Below are 16,016 nucleotides of genomic sequence, written 5' to 3'. Positions count from 1 at the left end.
GTGATCAAGACATTGGAGGCAAAAAAGAGTTGGCCAAGAAGAAGGCTCAAGAGAAGCAAGAGAAGTGGCAACTATTCACGGTGGAGAGTGACCGCAAGGCCGCCATTGAGGAGAGAAGAGCCAAGGCCGACGAGGACAAAGCCATGGCCAAACTTCTTCAAGAGGAGAACAAGATCATGATGATGAACCGAAATGAGAGACGAGGTCACCAAAGAATGGCATGACTTGGCAAGGTTGGAGATCTTGGAGAGGAGGAGGCTAGCCAGAAGAGGCCATACGGTGCCAAGGTTTGGTGAGCATAGTGGTTGGCAAGTGGTGGTGGTAATGGTGATGGTGAAGATTTCATCTTGTGATGATGATGGTGGATGCGTCTTTGGGTTTTTGCCAATGATGACAGATGCGATCTCTTTTGGATTGTGGCGCAAGAGCTATGTTTAAATGCCGCCAAAATTATGTGGTGGTGGCAAGATCATGTTTAAATCCTCGGCATTTATTTTTTACTTGTTCAAATTCGCGATTAATTTATTTGTGTGCTTTTATGGTTTGAGGGCCCAAATCGGAAGCGCGCGGAATAGAGCCCGCAAACCCCTGATATTCTCTTTTACCGCTCGGGTTTGCGGGCTCTGTTCTGCCACAGCCGATTTCGGCCCTTAAAACACGATTTTCTCGACTCTTATCCCACTTATAAAGGTCGCGGTTTTAAGGGGTCTGCAAGAGATGCTCTCAACTCGTCGCTACTATCTTGCTCACACTAAGTTTTTGCCAACTCTGTGCCCGAGCTCCCACACTGCCGCCGATCTCCCTCACCGGCCTGACCTCTCCCGCCCGATGCCACCATCTCAAGCTCCTCTACCCGACGCCGCTGCACCACCCGAGCTCACCCGCCCAACACCGCTCCCCGCTCTCACCATTTCCCCGTCGCCTCGAGCTAGACTAGAATGGCAGTGTTTCTTGGTTTATGAGGAGACAACACCTAGGGAAAATATCGGGTGCTCCAGCCTTTTGAGTGATACGCTGCTCCGGGACCTCTAGGTGCGTCGGATATGCATGAAGCGGCAGGATCAATTAACCAATCAATTTCAGTATGCCCCCTTGGTACATTTGCATCTTGCCCCTGGAAGCATCATGTCTTTGCATCTTACTCCCCACGTCAAATGGACTAGAAACCATACAGCCAGGCCAGAAATGTACATATATGAATCGCCAGCCTCATAGAACATAATTCTCAATCAAAAGAGCCTGAGAGTATTTCACAGCCAATTAGCATGTGTGAGATAAACCAAGAAAAGTACCAACTACGTGCTTGAATAAAACAAACAAATGCAGGCACTTTTGACACAAGTAAGAAGAACTGTTTAATTTCTCCGAAGATCCAAGACACTAGAACAAACAACGTCGTCTCCTAGTGCTCCAAATGTGAAGTTTCAAGGAACAGCGGAGCACTTAGCACTTCTTTGAACTGAGTGGCCATTCTAGAGGTAACTGCACATATGAAATGTTTAGAGAAACAAAGGTAAACTATTAAGCGATGTTCCGCCATCACTCTACTGTCAAACTGAGGACGCGTTGAGAGTATTGTCGAGGCGCAGAATTCTTGGCTGATAGAGGTGAGAGCTTAAAAACAGCAATCAAAATAACACTACTTTTTCGTCGGAGTGGCCTGAGCTTTGGCGATTGAGGTTGCTGATGTTGTTTCCTACTACTAAGTGTTAGACGAGTTGATGTGGCTACAGTAAATATTTATTAGACGCACAATAGTAGTTAGGCTTCTTTGGGCAACTCTCAAACTTGATGCTCCGTACAATGTTAATGTATTTGATACATTCTTGCATTGCAGTGCTGGTTACAGCCCAAATGATGAAGTACTGGAGCAGGGGTTTATCCATAAGGGAAGACGGTTTCAGATGAAGGGCCTGGAGGTTATATGTTATATATTTCCATTACACAATGATAACAGATTAACATCATCAGAACCCTACTTTGTTTGTTCTATTAGTTTTGTATATGCACAATATACATTTAAAACTAATCAACCGTCATTGTCACAAAACTCAATATCATTCTTTTGGCCTTTTCGTTTGTTAAAAAATTTCGGAATGGAAATTTTGATTCTATTATCCATGGCATTGAGATAGAAATAGCATGGACATTCTTTAAGACACCATTTAATTTGAAATCATTTAACAAGGGAGGCAGGTGCAATTTTGATTTTTTTAAACATAAGTATGCAAACATTTATTTCCATATCAACTGGTAATACTTCTGGAACATGCCAAAAAGTGAAGCATTCTGATGTACGTACTACACTACTGGTAACACTGTTGGAATATGCAGGAGTGACAAAAATTTTGAATGGCATGAACTTGGACAATAGTACTACACTACTCGTTCACAGATCAAGAAAGCTTCATGCTTACTCCCTCCGTTCCTAAATACTTGTCTTTCTAGGCATTTCAAATGACTATCATATACGGATGTATGTAGACATATTTTAAAGTGTAGATCCACTCCTTTTACTCCGTATGTAGTCACTTGTTGAAATGCCTAGAAAGACAAGTATTTAGGAACGGAGGGAGTACATTACTTCTTCCCAATGATTGGCTCAACTGATAGCCATATGATAAAACAAAAAATAATAGCATGAACATCATAAGAGGAGTAGAGGACCACCAAGACAGAGACTGTTTTTCACTTGCAGATTTTCACTGCAAAAGAGCAGATTTCAGGATCGCTGTGATCGGCACAGACAACATGTAGCACCACAATACGGCCTGGGTACTAACGAAGTAAGGAGGACCTGCCTCTTACCATATCGCCGTTGCATAGGGTCTCCGTTTCAGGCGATGCGGTCGGTTCCAGCGGCTGCGAGGGGAGATCCTTCTCGGCACCCATGCATGGCACGTCCGTTCTGATCCGAGCTCCAATTCAGCACGCGCACCGTGGCCTACTAATAGGTTGGCCAGGGTTGGGCTAATAATATCAGATGAGGCATACACTACGGTGACCGGCGGCGTTGGGGCGGCGGCAGGGAACAGTTGCGATGGAGACACAATCGAAGCGAACGAGTCATACAGAGCCAAGGAAGGGACAGGTACACACCTCCGCCTGATATGCCGAGTAACCGAGGGTGTCTTTTTATATTTGCCAGAAGGACGTGAGCCTACTTAATCTTGTTCCTACAGTCCAGATCCAACGCCCCAAACTGACCTGGAGCATGGGAGCATGTTATGAGCCGTATCACCAGAGATCCTCCCACAGCGCCTACCCCCCCCCCCCCCCCCCCCCCCCCCCCCTCCTGCAGGCTCATTTAGAGGCCACAGCAAAGTGGGCAAACAAGGTCCCTCTCCCTAGCTACAACTGCAATCTACTCCCTCCGTTCCTAAATATTTGCCTTTCTGGACATTTCAAATTGACTACAACATACGGATGTATGTAGACATATTTTAAAGTGTAGATTCATTCATTTTGCTTCGTATGTAGTCGCTTGTTGGAATCTCTAGAAAGACAAATATTTAAGAACGGAAGGAGTAGTAGCAGCGTCCACATACGAGGGCTCGTACAGCATGGCCCATATTTATAGGCCACACCAAGCACTGCTTGCTAGTTGTAATATCCCCATGACTTGGTGCACGTGGAATGATATGAACGTCATCTCACATTAAAATAAAATTCCGCATTAATGTGACAGCAAAGCGTCAAATCTATTATTTGATCTCTAATAGGTGGAGGGAACCATCATCCAATCACTGATTGGTTCTCATTAATATATTAATATGGCTATCGAATTTGGCCACGCACAAACAGAGTGGATGCGGCTTATCCCTGTCTCTGTTCCGTACAGCAGGGTGGAAGGGAACCACTCATTTTCATCTTTATCCTCCTAAGCAACATGGATCACACAATCCTAAAAACTCTCATACTCACACACCGACACACATGGTACATAGATCACGCAAGCAGAAAACCGAGAACACGACTTACAATTTCTTTTTACGGGTAACTGGATCTCACAGTAATGGCTGCAACTATCATGAATCTGCTCTTAGCGTCTGCACTTGGTTGGTCGGCCTAGAGCCCACGAGGAAGTCACGGTACCACTTCGCCGACATCTTTGGAGTCCTCTTCTAGTTTCATAATCCACATGATACAACCCGAACATTACCGTGAAACCATAAGTCCACTCGAAGTTGTCGATGATACTCCATACGAAGTAGCCACGCACGTTTGCTCCTTTCCTGTAAGCGTGAGAAAAGAGTTAATACTTTCAGAATGCAGAGTTGCAAACGAAGCTTCTTATTTCGATTTCATATTTTTACAAGTGCGTGTGACAAATGAAAACAATTAGACTGCTTTCTAGGATACTTTTTGAACGGGCTTGCCTAAAATGACTATAAAAGGATATATATATATATATATATATATATATATATATATATATATATATATATATATATGCAGACAAAATAAAATGAAAAAGGATAGAACAAATAATGTAGAAAAAATAGAGCAGAAGACAAAAAATAAGACAAATAATGTACAAAAGATATGAAACAAAGGAAGGAAGTTAAAAAAAGGAAAGGGAAAAATGTGTTTCCCGAGTTCCATGTGGCAGGAACTCGAGCCAAACATGTGTTTGCCAAGTGCCACATGGCAGAAACTCGACAAATGTGCAATTCACCGAGTCTTGTTTTTTTGCCTAGTGACTTCCTCGTGGAACTCAGCAAAGGTCATGTTTTTCTAGTACCCAACAAAATGCATTCGGCAAACACCCTGGCACCAGGCAAAGTTCCAGATTCGAGTGGTGGGTTGCACGTCACCTGACTGCTGAAGATAGACATGTGAGATAACCCTGCAGGTAGTTCACTCTTTCACCGTCATTCATCAATTCGTCCATCGTGTTATTGCTGTGTTGCGAGTAACCTGACAAAGAAAGCGTAAGATAAGTAGATAATACATGATCATTGTGAACTTATGGAAGCAAATGAGAAAGCACTAGAAGCTTCTCGATCTTCAGCGAGTTTACATAATGCATTGTGAATTCGTTAGTCCATTGCCACTCACCATTTTCAGTAACATAGACAGGTGTATTCTTGTATCTCTGATTAACATACTTGACGATCTGCTCCATGCCCTCCGGAACATCATAGTAACCATTGAATGCAGTCTGCAACCATACGAACATGTGACAAAGAGAAGAAGAGTATATATAGGATGACAACACTGATCGAAGCAGTTCTTACGGGTTTCCCAATTGCCACGCCATCTCTTTCACCCGTAGCTTGGACTAGTGCATTCCCCTCATAAGTCTCATAAGTCTCAAGGTTGCACGGAGAAGAGATGCAATCCTTGACATAAATTGCCGTGTAATGGTTTACACCGATAAAATCCACGTGGTTCTTCTGCAGTAAGATCTTCTCTTCTGAGGTGAACTTCGGTAAGTTGGATGATAACAACTCATGCATTTCTCTGGGATAATCACCAAAGAATATCGGATCCAAGAACCTGAAGAAGAAAAATAAACATTGACAAAAACCATAGTACTAAGAGTTTTTTTTGTAGCATAACTATGTAAAGTTGGTATGAACATTCTCATGCTAGTTCTTGCACTTGCAAAGGTGCATAAATAAGAGGACATACCAATCTACCTCAAAAGACAAGGCACGTCGTGCAGCCAGGATATCGTCCGTGGTATTCGTCAGCGGCTCATACCATTTCATCGCAATCACGATCCCAATTGACCCGCCTTGCGTTCCCTAATTCACACACACATGCAATCATAATAAGGCAGCGCTACATTTGAGATCCACTGAAATGGTGCCCATTGTCAAGAAAGCTCCTCAACGACGAGAGAGCAAGTTTGTTGTGTTGACTCACCTGATAATTCTTCTTGTAGTTGTGGACGGCGGCTGCATGTGACAGCAGCATGTTATGAGCCGCGGCATAGGGTTCGTGATGAGAGTTCCCGCTCTCGCAGGTCCCGAACGGCGCAGAGCAGCGTGCCGGAGGGTACCTGCCCACCATGTACGCGAGCTTGGCCAACAGGTTGGGCTCGTTGAACGTCGTCCAGAACTTGACCCGGTCACCAAACGCCTTGAAGCACACGTCCGCGTAGTAGCCGAACTCCTCCCTGGAAAAACCATTGGTTTTTTGTTTTTGGACGATGGAAGGCAGGCACTCTGCCGATTTCATCAAGAGAAACAAAGTACAGATGTAGTACAAAGGAGTTGCACGTACCGGATTCCAGCGCCCAGCCAACTGCCGTATCGGGTCTCCAGTTCGTGCGGCAGATCAAAGTGATGCAGTGTCACAAATGGCTCTATCCCTGGTTGACATTTTCGGCAATACGTTTAGATCGCTCTTCGTTGAAGAATGAAGATCATAGTGGAATCTATATATTCCAGAGGTGTGGCGTGTGAGAGTAAGTACCCTTCTGCACGAGTGCAGCGATCAGGCGGTCGTAGAAAGCTATTCCAGCAGAATTAACGCCTCCAAGCCGGCCTCCTACAAAAATTCAATTCAGCGGCATTTTTTTTTTTGCTAAGCAACTAATTAACCACAAAAAGTTGTGCTTGTATATATTAGCATACTTGGTAGGATTCTTGCCCATGAAATTGAGAATCTGTAGGAGTTGACACCTAAACTATGAATGATCTCCACATCTTCCTGTTCACAACAGTGTTGTCAGAATACGTGGGCAAGCACGGTTAAGATGCACCATTGCAATTATATTACTGGTGATTTTTTGCTTCTACCATGTACCGGTGGTAGTGATCATCCGCTACGTCCCCGTTCCGTCCATCCTTGATTCCCCTAGCTGTAGCGCAAAGCTTTTTGAGAGAAAAGCACGAGTTTGAACTTTTAAAATTATAATGGATGATCACATTCACATCTGCTTGTGAGTTGTTTTTCTTTTTTTGAGACAACATGCAGGAGAACTGTTCTGATGTTCGTTGATTCAATGGAGTACTAACTGAATTGCAAAAACGTCTTATATTTTGATACAGAGGAGTATGAAATTATAGAGGGAGAGAAAGGATAAGCACAATTTTATAACCAGACTTGCAAGAAAGAAAGAAACTACCCAAAAGCAAAATTCATGGCATCTTTATATAGTGCGGCCTCTGGATCTCACTACTCAACATTGAATCGTTCAAGGTGAACTGTTCCTTTTTTTTCCGATGTTTTGAACTCCAGTGTTTGCTGTAATAGGAAATGGTTTATGTCTCTATCTTACTGATAATTCGCTAACACTAAAGTAATCTGGCTACATGGTACTCCCTCCGTAAGCTATATAAAAGCGTTTAAATCATTACTTTAGTTATCTAAACGCTCTTATATTAGTTTACAGAGGGAGTACCATACATGGTAAATTAATAAGATTTTTTTGAAACTATGATGATTTTTATAGCAAATTCGGAAACTATACACCCTAATAATGCAGAAAAATCAAAAGTATCACCCCGTCGGCCTCCTGTTGGCCGAAGAGGGACTTTTCGGCCTACTGTAGGCCGAAGAGGGACTTTTCGGCCAACCGTTGGCCAAAGAGTCCCTCTTCGGCCAACACCTGCTCTACTGTTTTAGAAAATTCATATCAATTAGGATTTTTAGTATTTTAATTTGATTTTTTTTGCATTTGATTAGAAATTTTGTGAAGTTTCTGTAGATATCAAGTTTGACTAAATTTGAAAGTTTGAATTTGAATTTTCATGAATTTGCTCAAATCACTAGATTGCCTATAATTTGAGCTAGGAGTATTTTTTTTAGATGATTCTATTTGCTACTGGTTCTTTGTGGCTTTGTTTATCAGTAGTAATTAATTGGCGAATTTTATAATTATTTAAAATTAGGTTTTTATGAAAACAGTTCTGTTTTAGTATTTTATAGGTTTTATGCTATTTCTTTTAATTTTAATTGCCTTAAATTGCTTTCTTTAGTTTTTTTGACATGTTCTTTTTGTTTCTGTTTAGTTATCAGTAGCTATTTTTTTGTAGTATTTTTTTGTATTTTATTACTTTTATCCTACTAGAAAACTTGTTTTGAGCTTCATAGGCGTTTATATTTAAAAGTGCCTTATAAATCATGTACAACAATTTCCGTTTTATACATGAAAAAAATACTTTTCCGCAATCTTTTTCCCTCCATTTTCTTTCCCGCCATCTTCTTTGCCGCCATTTTCTCCCGCCATTCTCTCCCGCGATTTTCTTTCCCGCCATTCTCTTCCGCCACACTAAGGAGTGCTGCATCGACGGAGGATGACTATGATGCCTTCATGTGGAGTGTGAAACACTGCGTGAGAGAAGTCATAAGTGTGAAACACTCTCCGATGATGATGACTAAGCTGCAAACACTTATGACTTCTCTCAGACAGTGTTTCACACTCAACCAGCAGCACAGACGCAGGAGACACAGACCGTGTCAGACGATGTTATCTACGGTCGCGGACACCATGAGGCTCGTTTTATAAGTTGAGAAGTGAAGGTGGCGAGAAAGAAGATGGCGGGAAAGAAGATGGCGGGAGAGAATGGCGGGAAAGAAAATGGCAGGAGAGAATGGCGGGAAAGAAAATGGCGGCAAAGAAGATGGCGGGAAATAAAATGGCGGGAGAAAATGGAGGGAGAGAATGGCGGCAAATAAAATGACGGGAAAGAAAATGGCAGGAGAAAATGGCGGCAAAGAATGGCGGGAGAGAATGACAGGAGAAAATGGCGGCAAAGAATGGCGGGAGAAAATGGCGGCAAAAAAAATAGCGGGAGAAAATGAAGGGAAAGAACGACGGGAAAGAAAATGGAGGATAAAAGAAATAAGATACAAATAAAATACTACAAATAAAATATCTACTGATAACTTAACAGAAACTAAAATAATATGCAAAAAAATAAAGAAAAAAGTTAAAGCAATTAAAATTAAAAGAAATAGCACAAAACCTATAAAACACTAAAACATAACTGTTTTCGTAAAAACCTAATTTTAAATAATCCTAAAATTCACCAATTAATTACTACTGATAAACAAAGTCACAAAGAACCAGTAGCAAAAAGAACCATCTAAAAAGAATACTCCTAGCTCAAATTATAGGCAATCTAGTGATTTGAGCAAATTCATGAAAATTCAAATTCAAACTTTCAAATCTAGTCAAACTTGATATCTACAGAAACTTCATAAAATTTCTAATCTAATGCAAAAAGAATCAAATTAAAATACTAAGAATCTAATTGATATGAATTTTCTAAAACAGTAGAGCCGGTGTTGGCCGAAAAGGGACTCTTTGGCCAACTGTTGGCCGAAAAGTCCTTTTTGGCCAATGGTTGGCCGAAAAGTCCCTCTTCGGCCTACAATAGGCCGAAAAGTCCCTCTTCGGCCAACAGGAGGCCGACAGGGTGATACTTTTGATTTTTCTGCATCTAGTTCAACTTTGACGAAGTTGAAGCTGGTTCGCTGAATTGTTATTTTTACCGAAAAAGCCTTTCACCCCGCTTTATATATAAAGCAATGATCAACAACATTCCGGTACAAACGCATTCCACCACAAGACATGCACACACCCAAGGCAGGATACATAGGCGTTGAGCGCAGCAACACGACACCTAGCACTACAAGGGCAACCGGAGGCTCCACCAGTGAACACGCCACCACGAAGAGATGAAGCCGCATACGACGAACCGTGGGCACCAAGACGGTGTCTTTAGGAAGGTTACGACACCGAAGCGCCGCCACCGCCCGATCCGAGGATCAAAGTTTTCCCAGGAGCCACACGACAGACAATGAGAGCCGCGACGACCACTTCAAGAAGGGCATGAGCTACGCCGCCGCCGGCCCGTCCAAAGATAGGGCGGGTTTTGACCCCCGGCCAATACTCACCGCCAACGAACGGCGCACCCCGACAACCATGCCTCCCACACAGCCATGGCCACCGGGCAACACCAAGCGACGGTCTCTGCCCATGAGCACTGCGCAACCACCACCAGGGTCGCCACCCCGACATCCAAGACCTAGATAACACCTCACCCGACACCCACCGCTACCCCAACTAAAGAGACGATCGGATCCGGAGCAAACAAGCCTCCATCGATTCGTCCTGTAGCAACGGGCGCGAGAAGAGCATGGTCCTGCTGTCGGGTGCGAGACGAGCGCAGTCCAGCTGATGGGCGCGAGACGAGCTCGGTCCTGCTGCTGGGCGCGAGACGAGCTCGGTCCTGCTGCCGGGCGTGAGACGAGCTCGGTCCTGCTGCCCGAGCACGAGACGAGTGCTGAATTGCTATTTACGGCAATAATCCACAGTGTATGTCAATATTCTCTTTTCGGCTATGGAACCAGTTCCCGCATATTGTGGGGCCGTTGCCAAAGCCAACTTTATGGGGAACCAAAGCACGTAGCTGCTCTGATACCAGATCAACTGAGGGAATTAGAACAGAGGAGGAGCTGCAGCTTGATGCGTGAGCTTCCAAGGAAGAGAGGTTGAGACGAGAAAATCAGTCATGGCACCTAAAATTTATGTTTAGTTATTCTCAAATATCCCCCCCCCCCATTCTTGTAGGATTTGGCATCGCATACATTGTCAAGCAATCACACAAATAACACCGGTGCTAAATCATATAGATGTATCAAATTGTTTGGCATCGCATACATTGTCGAGCAACCACACAAATAGCACCGGCTGGACTCTGAATCTTATTATTGTCCGGCCCAATTCGTTTGGCATCAGAGCACCTGCTGCACCAATTCCCATATTTTTGCCTTTGGCAATTGGTTGCACAATGGTGGGCATTTATGCCAAACGCCAAATCCCTATAAGGCAACATTATTTGGCTACACATTGTGGATGCCCGAACAAGAAACGCTGTTGCGCTCCGATGCCAAAGGAATTGGGCTGGACAATAAAATTTGCTTCATTTGCATGTCTCGCCTTGTGGAGTAGGGACAAGCAGGTTGGAGAGAAAGAGAATTGTTTATATAAATAATATATGACAGTGTGCATGCATCCCTCAGCGATGGTTTTTTCCTCTTTTCGTAAAAATTTAATTCATGTCAAAATCAGACCCATGTTGCACAAGTGTGTCAGATGACTACAGTGCACACAAATAGGAAATTTGACAATGATGCCAACTGATTAGTGCATGGCGATTTTTTTTAGTTGGCATATACACGCACACACTCACATTACCACACACGCACTCACACAGCGCCTACCGAAGATCAGATCAAAATTATGAAGCTTAAAAATTGATGAAGTCACCACAGACGTATGCTATCGATGTAAACTTCGCCTCGCATCAAAACACTATTCCACATTAAGGAGACAACAAAACGCCAAATCTATGATTTAATGTCTTATGGGCTGGGCACCATCGTCCAACCACTGATTGGTTCTCACAATCCTAAGCAACATGGATCACACAATCCTAAAAAGAAAACACTGACACACATGGTATACATGGATCATCACGCAAGGGCATGGAAGCAGAGAACCGAGAAGACGACTTACAGCGTGTGTGGGTGAAGAAATCCCAGTTGCCGAGGCCCTTGCCGTCCTCCAGGTATGCGCCCTCGATCTGGAAGCAGAAGCAGAAATCGCACTGCGTCGTCAGCAACCGTACGTGCCTTGGCAAAGAGAGACGACGCCGAGGCCAAGCTCAAGGCTCAAGCTCCGATCCACCAACCTGGTAAGCAGACGTCCCGGCGCCGAAGAGGAAGCCAGGCGGGAACTCGGCGCGGTCGAGCCCTCGCGCCGACGGCATGAGGATGAGGATCGCTAGCGCCGACAGCATGGCCATGCCGGTCACCATGGCCATTTCCCGGTCGCCTCAAGCTACTAGAATGGCAGCGTGTGTCTCTTGGTTTTGATAGACTTACTGGATCAACTAGGAGTAGATCAGTGGGATATAAACTGTATTCGGTGTGTACCTTAGCCCTGTGGCGAGGAGCTCCCGGTGCCGTCCATGGTGATGGCCGGTGATGGCAGAAAGTAGCGATGTGTGGGCAGTGGCAGCGGTGGAGCTTCCCATCGCTTCAGTGCCTCCCTTAAAAGAATTAACATCACTCGTTAAAAGAATGTCTCTCCTAAATTTTGAGGACAAGAACTTCTTTTCCTCCTGCACTTTAAGCACCGTCTTAGTATTCCTTAGTCTGCTTTCGGAACTGTAAAAGATCTAGGAATACATCTATTTCTTTTCTTTAGGAGTATTATTATGATCGTCGTACTCCCCCAGATGATCACATTCTTCATTAATGGATATCTCATATTTCTTTCTCCCCCTCAAAATGTGGCAAGAACTTTTCTGCCATAATTTTGAAAAACCATTCACAACTCTTGTGAATTGAGGAAACTTTGAGTATCTACTTCATGTATCTGATTACTTCATATGTAATGAAGCTTTTTCCTTATTCCTCATTCCATTTCGGAAACTCAAAATAGTTCTTTATCATTAGTACTTTTGCAAGTCACACTTGCATATCATTCTTATCTTTAGGTTCGTCTATAACTTTTATTCTCTTTGGATTTATTGAGTGCTTAATGACCGTTACACATAAGGTGTACGGTCGATACTAGGAAAGCATAATAGCTACTCCGTACTTTTCTCCCAGAGTGGGACACATCAAACGCACATGAGTCATCATATCTTTCTCCTGTCATACAGGATAAGTTCCTTGCCAAAATTTCTCCTGACGTATAGGATTTTTGACATAATACTATGTCAACTTTACCCAGTTACGCAGGTATTTTCCCAGACTTTCCCCGCCATGCGGGTTTTATCATAATCCTCTTTTCCCGCTATGCGGGTAATTCCCTGTAAGGTAAATGCCAGAATTGGCTCTTTTGACTACATATGCAATCATGAAATTCAGAAATAAATCCAAACGCTCTTTGACACACATGCTTAATCCGACGTTGGTCAAATTAAACACGCATGTTGCTTGTTTCATCTCAAATCATGTTGACTGAAAAATCTTCTTCATATAGAATACATGAAAGACATTCATCAACCAAGACTCTCAATGATCTATTTGTTTTCTTTTCTTGGATTAATATCCAAGAATTCTTTTCTTTTGAAGCCATTCTTTAGAGAGAACATACTCCCTCACGTTATGACCTTTCTTGGTCATCTTTCGGGTAACAAGTACCCAGCCATTCGCTTTTACGAATGAAAGCATGGAAAACTTTTAGTCTGAGAAAACTTAGCCAATAATCAACAATAATGAGCATAAAAAAATAACCCTACATTGGTCTGGTTAAAAAATATGCACATTAAACTTTTTAAAACTTTCTTTTTATACTCTAAATCACAGTTGTGGTAGAATTAGAATAAAACTCATTCTTCTACATTAATTCCATATCACCGTTGGGCGGAAATGGAAATAATGCATATAACTCATAAACAATGTTTTGATAGTATTTCTATTAAACAACTTTGCTCAGAAATAATCATCGTCATCAACTTTATTGCAGCGGAAACAAGAAATATTCATTTCTCTAGTTCAAGAGCATTTCTTGATCTTTAAATGTTCTCTGAAAATTGATCACTTTGATACAAAATTTATCAGAGATTTAAGCTTTGAACATGAGACTCATAGAATTATAGTACTGTTATCGTCAACGTTGGTCAGAAAATAACAATACCAAATTTTAACTTTAAAACAAATATCTTTCTTTTGTCATAGCGGAAACTATCTGCATCTTTTTTTCACCCACAGGGTAAAAAAATTGCTAAGAACAGTTCTTCCAATTAAATTTTCCCGTTGGTTCCAATTTAATCAAGGAATAAAACTTTTACTTTGCAGCGGAAACTTTACAATATTCTATTCAGAAATAATTCTGTACTCTTTTACTCTCTAAGCAATTTTAACCGGTTGGTTCAAAAATGCATTAGAGAAGCAACAATTTAATCTTTTACTTTAGTTCTATTCACTTTTAAAAGAGCACTTTTATTTTTATTTGCAACAGAAAAACATGAATAAAAAAATTCATGAACTTTTTCTTTTCTGAAACATTACTTTTACTTTTCTAGACAGAATTTTCTTTTGATAATTTTGCATAGAAAAAAAGGTATGAAATTTGCCCAGAAACTGGACAAAAAAAATGCAGTTGGCCCGGCGTGCGTCTGCGCCATCGCCCAGGGCGCGGCTGTGGCCTGGCCACCCTTTCCGGCCCAGCGGCCCGCTCTAGCGCGCTAGGGTTAATCACGGCCGTCCACGGGGATCCAACGGCCACGCGCGCATCTAGGTCGAACAAAACCGGCCAGCGCTGCCGCTCCCAACCCTAGCCTCATTCTCTCCTCCCCCCGCGCGCCTCTCCTTTCTCTCTTGCTCCCGCGGCGGCGGAGCTGCTCCAGCAGTCCAGCCGCGCTGCCGGCGAGCAGGCGACGGCGTCGGCCGTCACTGTGCCGTGCGCCAGCTCTTCTTCCCTTTCCCCTCTGTCCTATCCTCCAACGACAGACAAAAAATGATGCGGCGGAGCGGTCCTCTGCTCCCCTTCTTGTCCGTGGTTATCTCTGACCGCCGGCAAGCCGCTGACGGCGAGGCTCCCCGGCGCGGCGAGGGTCCTCCTTTCCTTTCCTGTGGCAGAGAGAGAGAGGGTCGTGCTTGCGCCCTCCTCTGCTCCTTTACGCGCCCGCCTCTGTCTCTCTCTGTGCTGCAGCTGGGTCGGGGCTCCGCCGGCCGCTGGCGACGGCGTGAAGCTACCGCGCCGCGCGAGCGGCACGCGAGCTTCTCCCTTTCCCCGCTCCATCTCCACCTTCTGTGGCAGAGAGGACGAGGCTACTTTAACCCTTCTGCTCCCCTTCGTTTTCGACGACGGCAGAGCTCTCTACGGCGGCGTCGTGGTCATCCCCCTCGTCGGCTGCACGTCCACCTTGCGGTGAGCGCGCCGCCGTCGAGCGGTTTGTTCGCGATGCCCTTTGCCCCATGTGGGGTGGTTCTTCGTCCCGAAACCTCGGCATGCCGATGCGAGTCGGAATCGAGAGGAACGGCGCGGCCGTTGCAGCGGTGCAACTTTTCTGACAAGGAGTTTTTTCCTTCTTTCTGCTTCGATTTGAGATCGAAATCGTATCTGTGTTCGTTTTCTTTTCTCTTTTGATTCGTTTCTGAATCTTTCTTTCCCACTCGATCTACTCACTAGACAGGCTCTGATACCATTGATAGAATCACGAGATCGTGTAGGCTAGGATTCCGGCAACAGTGATGATAGGTATTACCTTTTCCTTGTGGCTCGAGGAGCTCCCGGTGCCGGCCATGGTGACGGTAGCCGGTGATGGCAGAGTGAGGCGAGGTGGTGGCGACGGGGGATGAGCTTCCCATCGCTTCAGTGCCTCCCTCTGGATCGGATAGGGTTAGGAGTGGGGAACAGTGGCGGTGATGAACCTCGTACCTCGTGCCCCTGGTCCCCACCTCCTCTTTATAGCACTGTGCGACAGGGGCCCACCAGCCTTGCTTGGGCTGGACGCCCCCGATCAGGGCGTGGATCAAGGGCCCAATGAGCCGTTGGGCCCATTGGTGGAGAGATCAACCTAACAGGTTTATGATGAGGAGACACTGGCTAGCCCCCCTCCTGTAGGCTCATTTAGAGGCCACAGCAAAGTGGGTAAATCAGGTCCCCTCCTACAACTGCAATATAGTAGCAGAGTCCACATACGATACGAGGGCTCGTACGGCACATATTTATAGGCCACACCAAGCTTTGCTTGCTAGTAATACCCCCGTGCTGCACGTGGAATGGCATGTGAAGGAGATTACATAATACTGTGTCAGCGCACGACCTGCCCTGACAGCCAAGACCCAGGGGGCTGCCACGGCAGCGAGCCATGTCACCAACGACGGCCTGGCGGCAAGGCGAATCAGCAGCAGGCCCAAGCGGATAGCGCAGCCCAACAGGAGATTCATCGAGCCGGAATGGGACCGCTGAGCCCATGTCGCACCGGCGCCTACTTACCCCCTCACGCGCAAAGGAAGACGCATCCAGAAGGATCAGAACGAACGGCGGCTCTCCCCTCCTCTGCTTTCCCCCACCTACCTTCCTTCTTTCC

General features: G+C 44.6%; 1 pseudogene; it reads right to left on the bottom strand.

Annotated features, from left to right (window-relative positions):
* Positions 1 to 3,919: 3,919 nt before the first annotated feature.
* On the bottom strand, positions 3,920 to 11,971 carry LOC109770980 (beta-glucosidase 16-like; annotated as a pseudogene).
* Between the last annotated feature and the right edge of the window lie 4,045 nt (positions 11,972 to 16,016).

This window comes from Aegilops tauschii, chromosome 2, assembly GCF_002575655.3.
Source record: "Aegilops tauschii subsp. strangulata cultivar AL8/78 chromosome 2, Aet v6.0, whole genome shotgun sequence".
In the NCBI taxonomy this organism is placed as follows: domain Eukaryota; kingdom Viridiplantae; phylum Streptophyta; class Magnoliopsida; order Poales; family Poaceae; genus Aegilops; species Aegilops tauschii.
The sequence above is the reverse complement of the archived record's forward strand: the minus strand, read 5'-3'. Positions and strand labels throughout refer to the sequence as shown.